Source organism: Microtus ochrogaster, assembly GCF_000317375.1.
Source record: "Microtus ochrogaster isolate Prairie Vole_2 chromosome 14 unlocalized genomic scaffold, MicOch1.0 chr14_random_1, whole genome shotgun sequence".
NCBI lineage: Eukaryota > Metazoa > Chordata > Mammalia > Rodentia > Cricetidae > Microtus > Microtus ochrogaster.
In genome coordinates, this window is record NW_004949096.1 from 9,994,978 (window position 1) to 10,001,753 (window position 6,776).

Below are 6,776 nucleotides of genomic sequence, written 5' to 3' on the forward strand. Positions count from 1 at the left end.
GTACAGACCATGGTCCCACAGCACTCAGGTATTAAAGAATGCCCGAAGAAGTAGAAAAGAAATTTGGTAATAAAGTATAACTTGAAGGAGATGTTTCTGCTTTTAAAATGAGGTAATTCATTCCTTATTCCTCACACTGAACTCCTAGAAAGAGCTTCAGCAGTGATTAGGAAACCATACACATTGCAACCACTACTTTTGCATTATCATGAAAATGATTCTGTTTATAATGCCAACAAATGTTCTCAGCAAAAGGCTTTCCTTCTGAGATATTTACACAGCTAAAACATTTTAGCATTGAGTCTTACCTGTGAGACAGTGGTTCTAGGATTCCATGCAGATAAATCAGCTGATGTTCAAGCCCCTTTTATAAAATGTCAAAATGTTTGGGTAAAACCCACACAATCCTGCCATACACTTTAGTCATCTCCAGATTACTAATAACACCTGGTACAATCTCACTGCTTTGTGAGGAGATAGTGTACTGTATCGTCTAGAAGAACCACACAAGAAAAAAAGATGTGTTTTGAATAGGCACAATTTTTTTCATATATTTTGACTCACTATTGGCTGAATACATGAAAGTAAATTATGCTGTTCAAAACATTCAGCTAAGCAAACTCCACTCAGTAGCACAATAGTTCCCTGCATCACTCCTGGCTGCTTTCTGTCTATAAATGCTGTCTGGCCACTTGACAGATTATAGCACTCTCTGTCTCTGTCTCTGTCTCTGTCTCTGTCTCTGTCTCTCTCTCTCGAATTTTTTCTTATTCAAAGCTTTACCTATTTCTATAATACATTTTAAAAAAACTCATAATATGCTTAAATCAAATTGGCTATAATGTTATAGCTTCACTGGTTTGGTTTCCTGTAACAAAAGCGAGATTAAAAGAAGAAAAGCACAAACAATTTAGTTTATCTACTTGTATATGACATAGAGCCTTCATAAGAAGATGGATGAATATGTGGAGTTGCTAAGCATAGGTTTGTAGGGCTAAGTCCCGCCCCTTAGGGGGCGTGTTCGCCTCGGGCTAATGTTTGCTTATATATTTGGCGATCATGCTCCCAGCCGCTGCTTCTGCTTTCCTGGTCTCCGCGGGAACGGTGGTTCTGTAAGTCTATTAAAGATATATATGCAATCTGTCTGCATTCGTTTACGCCATTACATAGGTTCACAGAAGAGAGACAAGGGGAATAGGATGCTGTAAAGAGGGTCTGAGCTGAGTATGTCAACAACCTTGCAAAGATAACAAGACTGATTGTTGAGAGTCCTTTGTATGCTGTGTTCACCTGTGAGGAAAAGTTACTCATTGTCTAGCTATTTCCTCTAGACTTGACACTGCCTATACTCTAATCACTACCATTTAAGAGGCAAATAGTTGACTGAGGGAGTTGGGATGGTGCTTTTTGGTATAATAGTTACTAGTAAGTGCTTAGGTGAGTTCCTAGTGATCTATGTAAACATCCTAAGAATGACCTGGGCTTTGTAAATAACCTCAATAAACTCATTGATTTGATCCACCAAACTGTATTTAGATAGAATCCTTTCTTTTGGCCTATAGATGCTTTCTCTATAGGAATAAACAGACATTTCGTTACATTTTTCTAGGAAATGTCACACAGCAATGCTCCTATGTTTTGGATATGAAGAGAGAGTCCTCTTGAGCACCTTATGGTTTCCTTTAGGATAGAAAAAGGAAAGAACTACAGACACATACTAAATACCATCAGCAAAATTATAGAACCTTACTCTACCCTCATCTGTCTCAACAGAAGCACTGGGGAAAGGAAATGCCATGTTACCTCTTACCTGATTACATTATCACAGACTGTTTTGATCTCCATTTGATAAAAGTCAAATCTAAATGGGACAAATGGACTAGTTGAGAAACATTTTGTTAAAAATTACGAAAAGGTTAGGATTTGAATTGTAAATGTCTAAAAATTATCAAATTACTGACAGTATTTTGGATCATGTAATAAGATGTTTTCTCTTGAGATTGGGGAATGATAAGTTCTTTCCTTAAGAACTATTTATATACATTATTTATTATCTACTCTGGGTTTGATCATTGATGAATAATGAAAGTCTCCGTGTTAAGACATTAACCCGCAGAACTAATTCACCTTTAATAACTACCTCACGTACCAGGTTTTATCAGATATTCAAATCCTATTTCACTGAGGCATGATTTTACATTTTTGTTTAATTTTCTAGACTTCAGCATCTAATGCTTTCTCTGTTGTTTACTTAACTATGATTTCCAATGAGAAAGAAACTTTATCATTTGATATTTGTGCTAGAACTTTTGATAATAACTTTTGAGAATGTGGAAAAAGAATAAGCAACATATAGGCACTGGCTTCATAAATTCTCAGGGTTTTTTTTCCTGTTACCAAGTGATAAACTTTTCTGTGTGGTTAAACTGTAGTTAAGCATCACTACTATTTCTAAGAACTGTTTCTGTACTTCTATGTAAAATCTGGTCTTAGCAAACAACTCAACTCACTACCCACTTCCATAGTTACATACACATTTGGAAGCATTTGTGTTCTATAGTAACAGTGCTAGTCCTTAACTCCAATTTTCTGTCTTAGTTCAGTTTCTGTGGCTATAAAAATACTTGAAACTGGGCAATTTGTAAGACAATGTTTAGTGGCTCATAACTCTGGAACTAGGATAGCAGGTCCAAAGGGAATGCATTGGAATGCACTCAGCTTCTTGTTAGAACCTTCTTGTGGATCATCATCGTCAGAACATTTAAGGGCAAGAGAGAATAAGATGCTCATTTCAGTTTTCTTTCTTTCCTTATACAACCATCACTCCTATCATGCAGATGCCACAGTCATAGCATCATTTACTAATTAACTATCCTAGGCCTCATCTCAAAAACAAAAACATGATTTGTAGACTTTTTTATAACACATAAACTTCAGTGGCAGTGAGGATAGAAGAGATACAAACCATTAGAACATTGATAAAATGATCCTAAAATCCCAGCCTTCCCAGACATAATGCTTCATTCTGAATAACAGATTTATTGGTACTCATTACAGTGTGACAAGCCAGACATTATTTAGGACCTTTGGTGTAGAAATGACAGCAAAGATTTTGTTATATAAATAGACAATCCTTGGAGATTCACTGTTGAATAGACTACTAGGTGGAGATAAGAACTGTGGGGCATAGTTGGAAGAAGTAAAACAATGAGAATAACACCTTTGAGCAGTATGTCTTAGGCTCTGTAACTGTAGAAGTGGATAGTGAGTAGAGCCTGGGGCAGTTTTGAGGTGAATGCTTTGAAAAACCCTGTATTGTCATGAACAGACAGATAAAAATGGTGCTGGGAGGACCAGAGGAAGAGCAAAGGGAAACCCAAATCTTTTCAGAGCACTTCATTGGTCCTAATCAAAATATTCATAGAAATGTTGGCTATAAAAACCGTTATAACAAAGCCTCTCAAATGCATTCCTCTCAAACAAATCTAAGGAGCAAACTGTAAGGAACTAGAGTAGAGATCCACCTTGTTATAAAGTTACAGAGATCCCAGGAGCCTGTACTCATGCCTTCAGACCAAGGGGGAATGCAGCAACCAGCATAGTGATCTAAACCATGTGTTATACCAGCTAAGAGTGTTGGCTGGAAGGTGGCTAACTTTCAGCTGCATACAGTGAAGCAAGCCAAAAAAGGGATCATCTAAACGTAGAATTTGTACCTAGAAAGAACAGAGAGTGGAAGTATTTACAACATTATCAGCCTAATTGTGTAGGAGACAATAATACAACCTTTAAAGAGAAGAAGCAAAGGTGTGGATGAGTACTTCTTGTTTGTTTTTGTTTACTTTGGAGTTTAATAAGGAGAGAACAGATCATCAAGGTAATGAGAAAAATTTTCCAGAAAAGTTTTGACTGATCTCTGAAGCTGTCCCTCAGATCTCTGAAGGTCCCAAGATCTGGGAAAGCAGGGATATTTGGGCAGAAGGCCCTGTGTAGTTGATACAGTCTGTGCCCAGTACTATTTTTAGTTTTTATTTCTTGTGTTCCTGAGACAACTTTTTGACTATTGTACCTGTGCTAAAGTGGCCCCAGACACAAATCAACCTTCTGCTCAGCAAGCCAGAGTGTAAATATTAGCAGCTTGCTCATATGCACTCTGTGTAAGGCAAGAACTATAGGAGCCTCCATTCCTCCTCCTGGATTATGAAGGACTCACAGGGGGTCCAGGAAGGAACATATTGCAGGGAAAGAGCTACAGAAGAGGGTCCATGTGAGGACTGTGCCTAGAGCACTGGAAACAGAGACACTGCAGGGTCTCAACTAGGGGAATGTCTGGTTAAACTATGCGTGTGGCACTGCCACTGAGCCATGCTCTTCACCAGGGTCACTCTCCCTAGAAGACTGCAAACATGGGACTCCAACCTGAGTGTGTAAGTCTCATCTTCAGGTAAACTGTGAGGAGCAGGTATTCCTGAGTTTCTGTGGGTTGAGGCCCAAACCAATGTGTACAAGATGCAGGTTGTAAATCCAAAATATTTTACTTTGGAGCTTTTTATTAATGCTGTTTTCTCTGTTAGGCTCTGAACATACTGAGGAGATGCTACTGTCTGTTGCTTACCTATTTTTCTCTCTTAGGATGGGAGAAACTGTCCTATGCCTGACACACCATTATACATTGGAGGTAGAAAGCTTGCTTTCATTCCACATTTTCACGACTGATGGGTGTTCCTGTCTCAATGGATCCAGATTTGATTCGAATATGAGATTCTGGACTTAGAATGTAGGTTTGGGTAATGAGATGAAAGTTTGAGTCCAATGAATTTAAAGAAGCATTTTCAATATAAGAAGAGTGTGATTTGGTGAGTCAGGGACAAAATATGATGGTTTGAATATGGTCTCCAAAACTCATATATTGATAGTAAGGACTCCAGGATACCATTGGGTTAAATGAAGCCATGTGGCTGAGGGACATGTGATCACTTTACTCTTTTCCTAAGAAGATGGACATCAAGTAGTAGATGTGCTCCAAACCATTCACAACCAAATGATCTCTGCTATGCACCAAGAAGACCCTAGCCAGATGCGATTCAGATACTGGTGCTGTGCTCTTAAATTTCCTAGCCTGAGAAAAACAAAGAAAGAACCAAAACTAAAACCAAAAAGAACAGAAAGTCGTGTGATTCTTATAATTACCTGGTCTTTTTCACTTTGACAGAAACAAAGACTGCAATGCTACATGGGTTTTGAATGGAGTGCATAGTGTATGGCAGATGCCCCACATGTATTTCCCGAGAAAAATCAATGAGTATGTGAGTGGTTGTATAAGAGTAGAGAAAAAAATAGTTTATTTAAGAAGTACTCAGTTTACTTTCCTTTTTTTAGTACTAGTCATTTAAATGTGTTCTGTCTTGATTAACTTAGATATTGCTGGGAATAAATACAACATCTCATTTTCAATGAGTTTGCTTTCTGTAACAAGAAAGAGATCAAGATTAGACGCTGACAAAAGAGTTTCTTATTTTGTAAACTACCCATGGCTATGAACCACAGAGTAAGAGTGAACAGAACGCTGATTAATGGACTTTCTAATTGTGCTTTCCTACTGAGGTCATTAGTCATAACGAAGGTAAGTATATGGTCTCCCATTGCTTCAGTGAGCACTTCCTGCCGGCGCTTATTTCCTCTTTTCACACAGGTACATTGACCGTTGGGTTCACTGTAAGATGCTGGTAAGGCTCTGAGATGAGCTTACTCAGAGTTTCCTCTCTTACTTTAAATGGCTTTTTGCTCTTTTTCACTCTCAAAGGTATGTGTTATATAAGAAAATTTAAAGCTGTTATTGAGGGATTTTTAAAAACTCCCAAGCTTCTAATTTAGTTGTATTAAGATGTGACTACTGGCCAGGACTATCAGAAGTGTTTTATTTTATTTTAAACCATAGACTTATAACGTGAGGGGCTGCTTATTGGAATTTCTGTTCCACCCGGTCCTCCAGCTTTTATTCTCAAAGAGAAATCATACAGAAAGTCTACATTGGGTTATAAACTGATTGGCCCATGAGCTCAGGTTTCATATTAGCTCTTTTAGCATATGTTAACCCATTATTCTTATCTATGTTAGCCACATGGCTCAGTACCTTTTTCAGCAGGGTAGGTTACATCCTGCTTCTTCGGTGGTCTGGGCAGGAATGGGGGAAGAGCTTCCTTCTTCTCAGAATACTTTTGTTCTCATTGCTCTACCTCTACTTCCTGTCTGGTTTTCCCGCCTATACTTCCTGCCTGTCTATTGGCTAATCAGTGTTTATTTCAAACGTAATTGACATAATACAGAATTGTCCCATACCATTTCTCTCCTCTCTCTCTCTCTCTCTCTCTCTCTCAAACAAGAACATCCATAGTCCATTTTGGGGGGCAAAGTTTTCTAGGCTATTTCTGGCTGGTTGGGGGCACTGATAATCTTATGGGGACCTAAAGAAAATTTAGAATTATGATCAAGTCATGAGTGGAGTATCCTGTGATTCTTGATCATCTCAGTCAGCAGTCTTGATTCTCTTCTGGATGTAGAACTTAGACATCCAGGCCATCTGTTCCTGAACACACTGAACCTGTTAGAAGAGAAAGTGGGAAGTACTCTACAACACACGGGCATAGGAGACCACTTCCTACGCATAACCCCAGCAGCACAGACATTAAGGGCAACACTGAATAAATGGGACCTCCTGAAACTGAGAAGCTTTTATAAAGCAAAGGACACTGTCATTAAGACAAAAAGGCAACCTA